General features: G+C 39.4%; 1 protein-coding gene across 2 annotated transcripts in view; it reads left to right on the top strand.

Moving 5' to 3' along the window:
* scfd2 (sec1 family domain containing 2) overlaps nucleotides 1-16,161 on the top strand; it is a 105,877-nt gene that overhangs the window by 76,276 nt on the left and 13,440 nt on the right. The window lies entirely within an intron of this gene.

Here is a 16,161-nt window from a genome sequence, read left to right as displayed (position 1 = left end):
TTATATACCTATATTTATGTGCATTAGGGTTTTGTTAATTTTTATCTTTTTTTATTTCACCATTCCATTTTTTTTTCAAAATATTTATGATCTAACATACCCAATTTCTAGCTAGACCATTGCTAATTTATTTTACGGATTATGATAGCAAGTTAAAATTGACTAAAGTACTTTAGCCCATAATTTAGTGTATTTAAAACATCAGCTTAGTTTATGAAAATGTCAGCTGAGGTGCGCTTATATAACCACACAAAGCCAAAGCAGGAAGTCTGTAGCGACTGTGCTAAAAGGAGCTTTGTTTTATATCCCATAATATATCCACCTCCCATGTATAAAGCCAGGGTCTCAAGTTTGGGTTGCGTGAGAGGTCCTCATTTTTTTTCTTCCTCCCTTTTGCAGTGTGCCGAGTTGACGGTGCTAAGATTTCACTGATCTACCATGAAAGTATGCAGCAGCCTTCATGCACACTTAAACACACGCTTAGACACTCCGGCCAAAGTGGAGGTGAAAGACGAGTCACAAGAGGTCTCGGTTTTCAGCAGTCGCCGTTTCATTTCTGCCAAAAAATGTGAATTTGTGACAGGAAGAATGTTTTTTTTTTCCCTCCAAATTCCCACCTGGACGACCAAGTTGAATTCAGCCAGCTTGTCCTGGAATGAATGCAGTGCACAATCCGACAGATTCGCTTGTTGGATACCATTGACGGTGATAAATGTCCATTTGCAAGCATTGTTTTTGTAGGTGATAGGTTTATTATCAATACACTTTAATCAAAACAGGGAGACATCATTAACTCTGGCTGAAAACTTGCAAGGAAAATCACTCCCGACTCGCCCTCGTCCAGGATGATTCTAAAGAAACGGCATCTTCCTCTGTCAATTTAGTCGGCACATAATCAAAACATTTGAGGTGATCTGATTCAAACAATTGCATAAGCTAACCGAATAACACCATTAAGGTCAAAAAACAACTGCCACATCAATCTCATATAAGATCGGAACCAAAAACACCTGCGTAAGAATTTGCACAAATAAGCTTACAAAGTGACCCGAGCGGATCGGAAACCAAAACAACTGCGTAAGAATTTGCACGAATAAGCATAATAATTTCTTTATAAGGTAAACAGAGCGACCGTATTTTTAAACAATAATGCAAGTATTTTCGGAAGTTGATTCGATTCTCGCCATCTGCCGAAATCCAAGTCAAAGCAATTTAAGAGTCCCTCGTAGATCTTCATTGCCAACTCAGATCAACAGTCTCGGCCTGGAACATGGTGTCCTGTTCGGTCAATAGTCCTGAAAACAATTAACTGGCCTCGAAAGCAGCTGTGGGGGGAAAGTGTCCTCGAGCTTACTCGGTCCCAACATAAAGTATAGCACAAATTAATTTATAGCTTCATTACCTATTAAAAGCTTAATGAACATATAGTAACATCCCAGAATAAACACAACAGTAGGGAATGACTCAGTGGCGGAGCTAGTTTGGACTGGGCGCGGGGGCAATGGGTCTCAACAGGCCCCCCTTACTTAAACTTACGTGTTGAATTTGGGTTAGTTGTGACTTTTTCTTGATAAGACAACAAACACAATTAATAATAATATAATAATAATCGGACATAGGCACTGTCGTCATCATCAACAACAAAAGCCTAATTGTCATCACACCCAGAAACTGTGTATGACGAACTTGGCAGTGCTTCTCCATAAGGTGCGTTTTCTCGGCAAAAGACCGAAATAAGTGATAGTTTCGGACTCGTAATTTGGCATTCTGCCGTTATGGATACATCACATCACCCCCCCGAGCGGATCACTTACCTTTCACTGTCTTTCACTTACCTTCAGTCAGCCAGTAGGAGGTAGATCACCACCCAAACATCTTTTCATACCACGAAGATATTACACAGAAGGGATTGTGTGTTGTGTTACCGCAAGTTTAGAGTTCTGATGGATGTGGGGAAAAAACTGTCCTTAAGCCTATTTGTCCGTACTTTGTGGGACCTATAGCGTCTGCCAGAGGGCAGCAGCTGGAACAGATTGTGACCAGGGTGGTATGGGTCCCCGATGATGTTCCTTACATACCTGTCTGTAATTTTTATGCACTAAATTCAAGATTCTGTAGATGTCGCTGTATGATGCTGACAGCTTGACTGTCTGGGGTACATTGCTTGTTGACACGCTATATTTATATAGTGAAAAGGATGGAAGTGACTGCCGTGCATGCTCAAAGCATGACAACATTAGATTAGATAACTTTATTCATCCAGTATTCGGGAAATTCATGGTTAAAATTACTACTAGTGACTGAGACGACTTGGATTAGAGCCAAAATGGGGAGGACGAGATCGATTTTTCAACAAAAAATAAGTACTTCTTTTTTTTTTTAAATGTTCCCGTACAAAAATTGTTATACACAATTTGAAATGATCAAAAAACGTATAAAATACAGGAAAAACTTAGAAAATACAGGAAAAACTTAGAAAATACAGGAAATACTTAGAAAATACAGGAAATACTTAGAAAATACAGGAAATACTTAGAAAATACAGGAAATACTTAGAAAATACAGGAAAAACGTATAAAATACAGGACAAACGTATAAAATACAGGAAAAACTTAGAAAATACAGGAACAACTTAGAAAATACAGGAACAACTTAGAAAATACAGGAACAACTTTTAAAATACAGGAAAAACGTATAAATTGACAGGTATGAAATTGCATTTCATCCTTTGTTTAATAAAACTGGGCCACTTAGAGGGGGCCCAAGTTCTGCCGAACCCCCCCTAATTTCCGCCCCTGGAATGACCTCCCAGGTAGTCTGAACTGACTCCGCATTTTTTTATTTATTTTTGGTGAAGTCGAAGCCATTGTGGTGGAATAAACAGTGACATAAGCGCGGTTGGTGGTTTGTTACGTCACCCTCATGTTAGCGCCACGCGGAACCTGTGCATCGCGTAACGGAACCACGTGGTGACTGCTAAACTGACGTTTTCACCTTGGCGCTCAAAATACTTGCTTTTATCTCTTTTCTCTTTCTTGCCACTAATCGGGCGTTTTGATCCGACCTCGAAATAGGCCGACATATTTACAAGAAGTACATTCCGCTGATAAGTACAGCGGCGGGAGAGCGCCAGTCGTGTTTTCGGGGTTGTTCGGGAGACCGACTGTTTTCAATCCACCGTCCGTTTCCTCATCCAGGCCACATGGCCCGGCTGAAAAATGTTGTGGCTGTAATGACGTCCCACTTCCGACTTTGATGAGGTTTTCTGTCGTTTTTATGTAATTGCCCGAGTGCGGTGTTTGGATAGGTGAAATTTGTCTTTTAACGGGGGTTCAGTGTTACCAGAAATGGCAGTGAATAGTCGCTGTTAGCGCTTCCAAGTTCAAATAATCGGTGAGTTATGTAAGGATGTTATTGAGAAGTTTGTTGTCGGGACTCGAGCTTTCAAAGGTTTGTCGTCGTTGACGCAGAGAGTTCAAAACAAGTCCCTTAACTGTCGGAACCGGACAGTTGGAGGCGGGGCAAAGAGAGCCAACCTGGGAGAAGAAAGGTATCAAAATTTAAAACAAAATTAGAATGAGGTTTAGTGTAAGGTTAGATTCAACTTATTTTTGAGCATGTCTGCATCGTAATCCAAGTTCATTTAAATGTGTTTATATTATGTTACGAGCGTGTTGCCGTACAAAAAAATCGACATACGAGCTCAGTCCCGGAACGAATTAAGCTCGTATCTCGAGGTACCACTGTATTTGAAAAGATGGAATATAGCAAGGCTCCTCAAGTGATACAAAATCCGATCCACCGGGAATCGATACACTGATTGTTCATATTGTTTTCATTTTTATATGGCCAAGGGGAGAGCTGAACATCTGGCTCACTTTTTTTGATAAATTAAAATGACTTCTTACGTTATTCCTGTTTTCCTTGCTGTGTATTGTAGGGATTCATACGCATCGATCGGTACTTGGACCTTTCATCGAAAGACGTTTGGTAGAACGGACGTTTGGTAGAACGGACGTTTGGTCGACCGGACGTTTGGTCGACCGGACGTTTGGTCGAACGGAGGTTTGGTCGACCGGACGTTTGGTCGAACGGACGTTTGGTCGAACGGACGTTTGGTCGAACGGACGTTTGGTAGAACGGACGTTTGGTAGAACGGACGTTTGGTAGAACGGACGTTTGGTAGAACGGACGTTTGGTAGAACGGACGTTTGGTAGAACGGACGTTTGGTAGAACGGACGTTTGGAAGAACGGACGTTTGGAAGAACGGACGTTTGGAAGAACGGACGTTTGGTAGAACGGACGTTTGGTAGAACGGACGTTTGGTAGAACGGACGTTTGGTAGAACGGACGTTTGGTAGAACGGACGTTTGGTAGAACGGACGTTTGGAAGAACGGACGTTTGGAAGAACGGACGTTTGGTAGAACGGACGTTTGGTAGAACGGACGTTTGGTAGAACGGACGTTTGGAAGAACGGACGTTTGGAAGAACGGACGTTTGGTAGAACGGACGTTTGGAAGAACGGACGTTTGGAAGAACGGACGTTTGGTCGCCGGGTTGTTACTGTTGAAACCAGCTCTCAAAATTATAATCATGAGCGAGAGAGTGAGTTTAATATCTAAATATCTAATATCAAAATATCAACAGTAAACTCTGTCATAATTTGACAGCCAGCGAACCCGGCGACCAAACGTCCGTTCTACCAAACGTCCGTTCTACCAAACGTCCGGTCGACCAAACGTCCGGTCGACTAAACGTCCGGGGACCAAACGTCCGGGGACCAAACGTCTTTCGACGAAACATCCGGTCACGGCATCGATCCAGGGTACCTGATTGTTATTTTTTGTGTCTAGAGGCTAATTATTTGCAAGCTTATTGAATGTAGGTTTGCCAGTCGGGGTCATGTGACCTCTTGGGGTTGGACCTATCTTGTCAGATGACATAGTTCATTATTTAGTTCATTATATTTCATTTCAATTTGTTTAAAATTTAACAAAAACTCTCGATCATCTGACTTGGTTTCGAAATTGTTTCAAATCGTATTGCTTCCAAACTGAATTATTTATCAAGGTATCATGACCCGTGTACTCAATTGGCCTCCTGCCAAAGTTTCCCAACTTAGCAATTTGCCATTACGTTGTTTTGGTTCTTGGGAAATTACTGTGAAAGGGGAGAAAACTGTGGCCCACTTTCTGACACCAAAATAACTTGTTAAATAAAGCAGAACATTTTGCCACTATTGTCAACAACAAAAAAGAACGTTGACTAAGCTACCCGTGTCGTCATGTAAACAACTGGTCTCAAAATATTTTATTTCTACAAAAAAGAACATTGACTAAGCTACCCGTGTCATCATGTAAACAACTGGTCACAATATTTTGTTTACAGAAGCAGTCTTGATTTAATGTGTCTGAATAAATCCACTTTGGGACAGTACAAGCTTACTCGTAACTGCTTTGTCAAAACAAAATGGTCATAACTTCCACTTTATTTGCTGACAGCATAAATTTAAAATAAAAAAAAACTCGAAAATGCTCTGTACTGAAAGACGATGTAACTTTTAGGTGAAGTTAACTTCAAGAATTGTTTTAAAAAGTCAGCCACCCCGTAAATTATAACGACTTTATGTATACAGTTGATTACGCCAATTTATCCCCTCGGGTTATCCATTTTTCTGTTGTAGTCCCATTTTTTTTTTCAACGCAACCGTCGGTGACTCACCAGCACCAAACCATGAGTGCATCTGTTCATTTCCCAAACAAGTAGATAGCTTTTGCACTGAGTCACATTAGGATTGCGTGAGAATGTGTTTTTTGGAGGCGGGGCTTGTCCATGGAGTGGCACGCGCTCGCTTGCGATTTCCCGTCAAATCTTGCAAATGAGTTCGTTAGAACTGTAAAAATCATGACAATGTTATAAAACCGGTATTAGAATTTAGCTCAAAGATCCTTGTGAACCGAACCCAGCAGAAATTTCTCGGCTAAAGTTGCGTACGAGTCACCCCAACAGTTTTGGGCCCACGGCCAACGTAGAACTTGACAGCATCGTTCGGGCTCGGTTGAGGCCACCGTCAACAAGTTTGCCCTACCCATGCGTGGGCAGGTGTTCAAACACCCCCTGCGGGCACACGCAATACACCCACCTGGAATTGGCTTACTTGTGAAAGTGTTTAACAAATCAAATCAAAATCAAATGGCTTTATTCACAGCTGCCTATATGCGTAATGAAGGCTAACATAAACACACTATTTAAAATTTTATATCTAATAGAAGTAGCTATCTTCAAAATCCACAGGGTACACAAGATCCTACCAGGGGGTACGCCATTTCACGCCGGAATCATTATTATTATTTTTAACAAGGTTCAAAGTGGCACAAATGCATAATGAATGCCAATGTTGGGCATACACTTAAACACGCCATTTGAATGTAATATATGTAATATATATATGCATATATATACATATATATGTAAAATATCTTAGTCTCTTTGAAATTTACAGGGTACACAAGATCCTACCAGGGGGTACGCCGTTTCATGCTGGAATCATCATTACCGTAATCCCTCGATTATCGCGGCTTCACTACATCGCAGTTTTTTTCTGGGGGAATTTTTTTTCGATAATTAAATTTGTTTTGTAAGTTCATAAAAGTGTGAAAATCCACGCGGAAGCCACCCTGTCCTCCGCTTGCTACTAGGATTTAGCACAGAAGTTTATATATATATAAAAAAAATCTTAAATAGGGGTGACCCTACTTCGCTGTTTTTCGTTCATATATATATATATATATATATATATATATATATATATATGTCTGGTCTACATTAACCGCAATAATCGAGGGATTACTGTATTATTATTTTTAACAAGGCTCGAATTAAGCCAACGATGGGCATAAACATTAACACAATTTGAAAGCTGTATATGTAATATACCTAAGTATTTCAAAATCTACAGGGTACACAAGATCCTACGCCGTTTAATTCCTGAATTATTATTATTTTTAACGTGGCTGGAATTGGCGCAAATGTATATGCCCAGCCAATGCTGGGCGTAAACTTATACACAGCATTTGTAAGCTTTTTATGTAAAATAATTAAATATCTTGAAAATCTGCAGGGTACACGAGATCCTACCAGGAGGCACGCCGTTTAATTCCTGAATTATTATTATTTTTACAAGGCTGCAATTGGCGCAAATGCTTTTTTGTTAAGACCCACATCTGAACGGTCTCGCCCTGCACTTCATCCACGGACGAGTTTACCTCGCAGTTGTCGGTTTCGCCAGACGCTCGGCATTCCTGGAGACAGGCCACCTCGAAAAACAAAGGCTGGCCGCGTTGGGAGATCTTCTGCAACGTGGCGGGCGGGCGGGCCAGGGAACAAACAGCCCAGATTAGAGGCCGACAAAGGCCAGCCTTACGCATTATCTAAGCGCGCTGACATTGACGTATGAGTCCGGCCAAATAAAATGAAGTCAAGTATTTTATGAAGGAGGTCACATTTTACACTTTGGAAAGCTAGCATTACATCACCGAGGCGGGGGGTCGTCATATATCGCCATCCGAGACCGTGTGTTAGATCTTATCTGCTCCGACTGGATATTCTGCACTTGTTCTGTATGTTTAGACTGTGTGTATGTATGTATATATGTATATATGTATGTATATATATATAGATATATATATATATATATATATATATATATATATTATCTCAATGTCTACGGACGTGTTTAATGCGTGAGCTCATATGGCGTGTTATATAAGTCCCAATCTAATTTGCAATTTAATTTCCAGTTTGATAGGAATGGCGAACGGCAGTGGCGCCGAGTGTGTTTTTACTCGCCGTTGTTTCTTTTAATAAGTTTTTTTTTTCAAAATATGGGAATAAAGTTTAAAGCATTGGACTTTTTTTGCCAAGTGAATTTTTGCAGCCGTTTGATTCACAACCATACGGTTTACTTGATGAAAATAAACACTTTTAATCTTAAAAATATTGCCGTTTTATTTCAAATATTGGGCTTTTTCCTATCTGGGGAATATATACTGTTATTTTCAGGCGCTAACTCGCTACAAAATGTGAAAAAATTGCTTTTTTGGTCAAATTATGGATTTTTAGAGGTTAACAAAAATGAAAACACCTTTTTAGACAATCAGTTTTCTTCAAAATAATCCGACAAATGCTACATTTCTCCTTCTACTATTGTTTATCTGTATATTCCAAAATATGTCTTAGTTTTATTTCTTCTTGATGCAACTTATATAACTCAATGTAACATATCAACAGTTTACAGCCTGTCCGCCTGGTGCCCAAAGTTGGCTGGGATACACTCAAGCACCCCCCGCGATCCTTCTGAGGATAAGTGCTATGGAAAATGAATGAATGGATAATTTAAAAAAACAAACTACAAAACACGACATAACAAGCTGTTGGCGGTCAGAACAAAAAAAAACAGACATAATTCGAGTGTAAATCAAAAGTCCATCAAAACAGTGCAAAAAAACGCAATTTATAGTCCGGAAAATACGTTCCACAAGAGCTAGTAGTGCAACACAGCTGCGCCTCTCCTTTAATGATCACTACATTCCTGCCGATGCCAATCAGCAAAAACATAAAAATAATCATTTCGCCGTAATTCCAGCACTAATTTATTCCAGTAGTACCAAATTTTCCCTCGCATGGACTTCCTTCCTGAGTTGTCGGTATTTTTCTTTGCGAATAAAAGCCACTTTTGTTCACCGGCTGCCTTCTTTTTACGCTATAATTAGTTTCAGGACATAACGTTTGGGAACTTTTTGCCAATGTCAATGTTTTCTTGCATGCGTTGGCTTTTTTGTGTGCTCGTTTGCAAGGAAGTGTGCCAGTGTTAAAACAACACAGGTGTTTTTTTCGGCTGCACAACCAGAGAAAACTTTGCATACCTACGGACCAGGATTCCAATAAACCAGCTCAAAATGTACTAGAATGAAATACTGCTGTGTATATTTATTAAGAAAGATTAAATGAGTGATTAGAGTATAGTAGAGTATTTTATTTCTGGATCTGTTTTATAGCTTAACTGGGAAAATAATCATTTTCTTACCTCTTAAAAATATACAATTTGGACATTTCTCATTTTCACACCCAAGTAATGTTTTTAATGTTAAATTTTCATTTAGAAACTGCAGAACTTTTTTTTAGATATGTATATCTATTTGTCTTTGTTGATATACACATTGATTTTTTATCAGTGTCTTTGATTATTTAACTTTTTGTGTGACAAAAAAAATGCATTTTCAGCCCCCAAAATAGTATTTTTTAGCTAATGGAGGAGAAAATAACAAACTAATTTTTGGAAAAAAAATTCTAGTTTTTCATCCTTTTTGGTGAAAAAAATATTTTTTCTTTTAGACAGTTTTTTAAAATCCAACTTTTCTCTTTTTTGTTAATGTTAGGTTCATCCAATTGTAAGTTTATCCTTAGGTTTTTCCAATTCAGCTTTCAATAAAAAAGGCATCTGTAGTCACATCCCATTTAATTCTTGCAAGAGAGAATACATCCGGCAGCTCGCCCCACCCAAGATTATTCTAAAGAGCGGCATTATGTCCTGCCTATTTAAGGCTTCAAATCAAAACAATTACAAGGTTATCGATTCCATTTGCGTAAGCAAGAAACAAAACAATTCCATTTGCGTAAGCAAGAAACAAAACAATTCCATAATCAAGCAACCCAAGCGTCAACCTAGCGTCACAAATTAAAACAATATGCTTGATAGCCATCCGCTGACCCAACAACAATTTAAGCGTCCTTCACCGATCTTCATTGTGAACTCGCATCTGGGGAAGAGGTCGACGCGTATCTTCCAGTAATCAGTCCTCGGAGCAAGAACTCAGTGGATTGTTTTATGTCCTTTGCTTCTGTATCTCTCGCTGGGACCAGCTGTCGACCTTGGCGTAAGCGTTTGTCTTCGTTGGAGGCGATCAACACATTTTAATATAGTTACACATTTAGGATGAGCATTACTATTCCTAATAAGCTTTATATTCATTGCAAACACATTTATAATAATGAATAACCCCAACATTCCCCCCTATATTATAAATTTGCACATGATCTCCTTAATAAAACTTCCTTTCAGCTTTATTCCATTAATTCCAAATGAACATATAGTAACATCCCAGAATTAACCCAACATTCCCCCCTTTTTTATTATATGTTCGTTATTTATTTTATGGCAAATCCAAGAAGAGAGGGATATCTCCGTTGGCTGTTTTAATTTTACCCGCTTAGGCCCTACTCGTTCGGCAGGTCTGAAAGCAGAAAACAAAATCATTTTCGCCATATTTTTCATCCTCGAAATTACCATGCTCTTGAAATTCACTGCTTCCCTCAGTATGTCTCATCAACAGAGGATATAATTCATGCAATTTAGAATTTGTAGGGGCAATCGCAGTGGTTATAAGTCGGCTCATCAAAGATCTTAAGCAGGGAATAATACAACACCCACATAATGTCAAAATCGTAGCAAAAAGGGCTACGGAAAATGCAACAAATTTGGGCCAAAATCCAAAGGACATGCCACCAGCTCTCAAGGGCGGATTCTCTGACTCCAGAATGCTCCTTCATATTGCGGTTGAGGGTCTGCAGGCCACTAATGGCCTGGGTGAGGGACCCACCGGGTGACGTGTTGTTCGGTATGAAGGTGCAACATTGATCTCCAAACATTGCACACACGCCCCCTTGCTCCGCAAGCAGCATATCATCTGCTATGCGATCCTGGAACGCCATAAGACTGGTGGCTGCCAATTGTTCCTTTATCGCCACAAATCCCTGTTCAGTATAGTTTCCAAGTTTTTTTGACATTGTAATGCAGGTAATTTATCCAATCAACATTTTGTTTGGAGTAATTAAAAGAAAAAAATATACTCCCAACCTGCTGCGATCTGATTAGCCAACTTATACTCATCATCAATGTATGTCGGATCACCCTCTCTCCATGCGACGCCGTCGCGAGGGGCCCGCCATCATACCGGATTTCTGTGCAGCCAATTGTATCTCCTCTACTGTAGATGGAAAAACAGACACTGGTAATAGCAGTGAGACCAAGGCACAAAGTCCTGCTGTCATTTTGGCAGGAGTCGTATAATTTGTTTTGACCCCACCACCACCATAGGTCAGAACGTGGTACCAGGGTGTAGTCGGTTTTAGGACGTGGGCACACCACGTCTCATTTATCGCCTCCAGCTTCAGACCATGCCCTGTAAGGTTTTAAGCAGGTAAAATGATTTAAAAGCGACATGTGTTGAAAAGTTCTTGTAACTGGGTAGACATTATTCCATTTCTCACAATTGGGGCTTACATTTTCATTTGTCATTATCTCCATTACACAATCAGGAGTAATTTGCGCGGGTACTGCTCGTAAGAGAGGGCGGGGCCCCATACATGTTATGTAGGTTTGATTTATAGTAATAGCTGCATTTTCCATCAACAATAACCAATTTTTCTTACCGCCTCCCGTTTTGGGAACTCCCCGTTGCAGAAATGAATTCTCTGGTCATTTCAGATTTTAATTTTACTAGGGCGAATCCGGGTGTTTCCATCTCTGACGATTTTCTCCACCTGCCCATGGACTTAGGAAAAACGTCAGACAAGGATCCACAAGTTAATTTGTCAGTCTGAATAATGATTTGTAATGCCCCCACCGTATGGTTTAATTTTATCGAAGGCCTGATGGTTTTTTTTTTTGTACACGGGTGTGTCATCCAAGCTTGCCAATCTAGACCAGTTTCTGCAACAAGGTTTCCCCAATCTGTTTTAGGACTGTTATGTACCACACATATTCTATAAAATCCATGTGTATCCTTTGAAATGGATATGTAGCTTTTGTAGCTTGACATAAGGGGGAATCGCCCGTGTTTTGGCCATATATCCGCATATAGATTGAATATATATAACCTCCCTTTTTTGAGGCATGAAATTTACCATGACTCAAAATGGCAGCCCTCCCAGATAAGTCTTTTGTTTTTGTTTAGTCCCCCAGGTTCCCAAAATTTCCCATTGCAGAAATCAAAAAAATTTCATTTGGCGAAATTCTTTTCTTTTTGTTTCTGTCCTACTCTGCCACCGCCGTCCTTGAAAGGCTTATCAGCGATTTCAGAAATATTCCACCTTGATATTAGAATATTGATATATCTTGGTGGCCAGCCAATTAAAACACAAAAGACAGACACTCATCCACGCTCGCACTCATAATCAAGGAATTTGCTTTGAGTGCTCCCCCAATCATCCATAATTTTGGTTTGTTGGAGTAGAACTGGAGTACCCAGAGAAAACCTACGAATTCTTGAGGACACCAGGAATACTCCACACTCCGGAAGGTCTGGATCCACTCCGCATTAGTAGATCCTCGAACCGCAAAATTGATGCCTGAAGAAACTAGATAATTAATGTATTAGATCCACATGCCACATATCTATTCGCCAATAATGCAATAACGGAAAAGTTGTGACACATTGAAACACACACACACCCCCTTTTAGTATTTTAAACCGTTTGTAAAAAAAACTTTATCTCATTGTTCTGCATTAAGTTACCCCCCTTTCAATGTTATCGAATTTTGCCCATTCTAGTCAACCCATCTACTTAAAGCATTTCTCCAAGGTTGATATTTTATAATTTGGAGATGTTATTTTTAAAACATAGACATTATTTCATCACTTGTTTCACACCATGAAAGGCCCCACCTGAATCTAGATTTTATTTTATTTTATTTTTTATTTTTATTTTTATTTTTTGTAGGTATTCCCCTATATCTAAGCTTGTTATTGCCAATCGTTATCACCGTAACATTCAGGTGTATTAACCCCATAATTGCAATGCAGTAAGTTTTGGCTAAATTCTTAATTTGTATGCCCCTAAAGCAATAGACAGTAATAACGCCCCAATAGTCATCAATATGCCCTATACCAAAGCATACGCCCCCTTCAGGTCAAACAAGGAAAGTCTTTTGTGCACCTAAAGACGCTCCATGTTTCTTCTAGGGAAACTATGCCTATCCTTAACCAATTATCCCATCTACCCCAGCCAGGTTCAATTTACCTAATAATTTGGACGAATGCCACGAAATTTCTCATGCCATTTCTGCATTGTTAAATTCATGTCTGATCTCTTTAACAACCAAATAACTCTTAATACCTAAAAAATAATTTGTAAATCACCCCATACTATGTTTACTTAAGATAAGAGCTATTTTTTATAGCTCTCCGTTACCACAAGGAAAATCTACAATAATTAAATTAGAGAAATCAACCTTTTACTAGGCATTTCCTAATTACAATTTTTTTCAATGCTTAATAAAGGACCCACAAATTGTAACCAATATGCCATAATATTGTAAAAAAAAACAAAAACAAAATTCCATTCATTTTTCTTTAAACCAGCCAATCACCTATATTGAAGTATTTTGAACAAACCAACCATTCAAAAACTGTAATAATATCGTTTTATCCTCCAAAACTAGCTCTCTTCAATCAAGAGCCCTTTGAACTTCACAAGACAAAAAAATAAAATAATAATAATAGTATTTATTCCCAATTCCAAAGCTTTTACCAAATCAATCTTTGCCAAACAGATTTTCTATCACCTCGAAAGACATTTCTGATTAAATCCCAAAAATGAATGCGAAGATCATCGCGGAACCCTGCATCCCTTGTAGACCATGTTTTGTTCTTATTCTGAAATGTTTAAACGGAAGCGCGCCCTTACCCGCTGACTGTGACCTTCACGCTCGCTGCAGAAGCAGCTTATCAATGTTGACATTCCTAAGTGCTCTCTTTTTATTTCTGAGCTGCGCGCATACTGAATGCCTAACACCGTCAAATCAGCCGCTACGCGGTCCACATGTTTTTTTGCATTCAAATCAGCAGCAAAGACAGCCGCGCTCCCCTGCAGCCAAAGCATTATTTGACCAGTTTAGAGTATGACAAAAAACGCAGGTTTGGCAACCCCGCTAAACATTTAATTGGTCGTTTTGTATTTCTTTTCGACTGTTAACCAAAACATTCCCGTTGGCAGGATAAAACCAAGATAATCCGCAATAAGCCATTTCATTCCATTAAATTGACATTACATTTAGGTACTATTAACAAAGTATGCCTAGGACTTGGAAATAACCATTTTAATTGCCATTTTACAACTTTCAGCATCACACAAAAAATTCCAATTGAATTCATTCACAAAGAATGTGATCTCTGGTTTAAAATTTAGCTCAACATAACCATTTTAATTGCAATTTTACAACTTTCAGCATCACACAAAAAATTCCAATTGAATTCATTCACAAAGAATGTGATCTCTGGTTTAAAATTAGCTCAACATCCTCATGTTCAAAATCCCCATTCAAATCATTTTGAGCAGGCCTGCCTTGTTTTTAGAGACTTTTTGTCCAGGCAATCACGCACATAGTATTTTTGAAAACCCGATTTACTTGTTTTTTTTTCCAACTTCTTGGCTTACATTCCTATCCTCCCCCGTCAGCCGAGTAGCCCGCGCTATCTTTTATTTTTTATTTCACACAACGGACCCGTTTTATCACTCCTTTTTTCTGTGGAACAAGCCGCCTCGCTTGTATCTCCCTTCACATATTATATAGATTACTTCTATGCTTAGTGCCTATTTTATCCTGCAGGTTTTAATATTTCATGCATATTTAAGCTGGCCAGCAAACCCATATTTGTTTATCCATAAATTTAGGTGTTTAACCCTTGTAGCGCTTTGATTTTCAACAAATTTCAATCTCTACACGGCAGACGCTGTTTTGGATCGTCGTCACTAGCCGCTTTTTATTCGAGTTGCCCATCTTTGGATGGAGCTCGCGAGCACTCAGTTATCAGTTAGCAAATTTCTTTTCCGCGGAAGGACATACGTAACACACGCAACACGTAACACACGCAACACAAATGTATACCCTAGCTTGATATACTGTCAGAGTTATATTTGTACCTTTCCGGACCACAGTACAGGACACCCCGAACTGCCCCAAGTTTTATAGACTCATGCTCTGTCTCGTTACCTGGCATCGACTAGTATACCCAGGGTTTGTAACGCAGTCCCCTGGACGCGTGTCGCAGTCCCCTGGACGCGAGTCACATTTAAAAAAAATGGACTTACCAGATATGACACCAGATGTCTCTTTCAGAGTGTTAGTCGTCAACCGTCGAGAACCCAAGTCGCCTCGTCGAGTAATCCAGCCCGGAAAAGGGTATTTAAGCGCCGTGCACGGTCTTTCCAGATATCGAACGGAAGCGACCTGGATTCTGCTCCGGTATCTTGACCACAGGCTCGAAGGACCAAATGTTAGGTTCATCCAATTGTAAGTTTATCCTTAGGTTTTTCCAATTCAGCTTTCAATAAAAAAGGCATCTGTAGTCACATCCCATTTAATTCTTGCAAGAGAGAATACATCCGGCAGCTCGCCCCACCCAAGATTATTCTAAAGAGCGGCATTATGTCCTGCCTATTTAAGGCTTCAAATCAAAACAATTACAAGGTTATCGATTCCATTTGCGTAAGCAAGAAACAAAACAATTCCATTTGCGTAAGCAAGAAACAAAACAATTCCATAATCAAGCAACCCAAGCGTCAACCTAGCGTCACAAATTAAAACAATATGCTTGATAGCCATCCGCTGACCCAACAACAATTTAAGCGTCCTTCACCGATCTTCATTGTGAACTCGCATCTGGGGAAGAGGTCGACGCGTATCTTCCAGTAATCAGTCCTCGGAGCAAGAACTCAGTGGATTGTTTTATGTCCTTTGCTTCTGTATCTCTCGCTGGGACCAGCTGTCGACCTTGGCGTAAGCGTTTGTCTTCGTTGGAGGCGATCAACACATTTTAATATAGTTACACATTTAGGATGAGCATTACTATTCCTAATAAGCTTTATATTCATTGCAAACACATTTATAATAATGAATAACCCCAACAGTTAACACTACAAATACCCAAATATTATAGATTAGTATTAGTAGTATTCCTTGAATCGGACATACATATTTTGATACTCAAAAAAATAAACATTTTAACTTGATTATTACTATTTATTTCAATAGCCAATTTTGGGAATCCTAAAATCCCGACTTCTTATTCACAAAAGTCCAACTTTTCTTGACCATAAT

This window comes from Stigmatopora argus, chromosome 8 (genome assembly GCF_051989625.1).
Source record: "Stigmatopora argus isolate UIUO_Sarg chromosome 8, RoL_Sarg_1.0, whole genome shotgun sequence".
Lineage (NCBI taxonomy): Eukaryota > Metazoa > Chordata > Actinopteri > Syngnathiformes > Syngnathidae > Stigmatopora > Stigmatopora argus.
Note: the sequence above shows the minus strand (reverse complement) of the source record. Positions and strands in the feature narration are given on the sequence as shown.